Raw genomic sequence first — 269 nt, forward strand, 5'->3', positions numbered from 1 at the left:
ACTGCTTGTTTTGTACTGGTGCTTAATGGCACTGCTGGTATTTCTAATTTCATTTTATAATCTCTAAAGAGCAGCAGTAAACCTCTAATTATTAGTATTAACCAACCATCATCACACCGGAGAGGCCAGTGGAGTTATAGCAAGGTAATAAGATTTTTCCTCTATTTTATTTTCCTTAAAGCGGAGAGAACAGAGGGAACAAGACAAAGAAAAAGAAGAAAAAGGGCACGACGGATACAAAGAGAGGACAACGCACAATAGAGCGTGTG

This window comes from Morone saxatilis, unplaced genomic scaffold, assembly GCF_004916995.1.
Source record: "Morone saxatilis isolate NCDOM2014 unplaced genomic scaffold, NCSU_SB_2.0 Contig24, whole genome shotgun sequence".
In the NCBI taxonomy this organism is placed as follows: Eukaryota; Metazoa; Chordata; class Actinopteri; family Moronidae; genus Morone; species Morone saxatilis.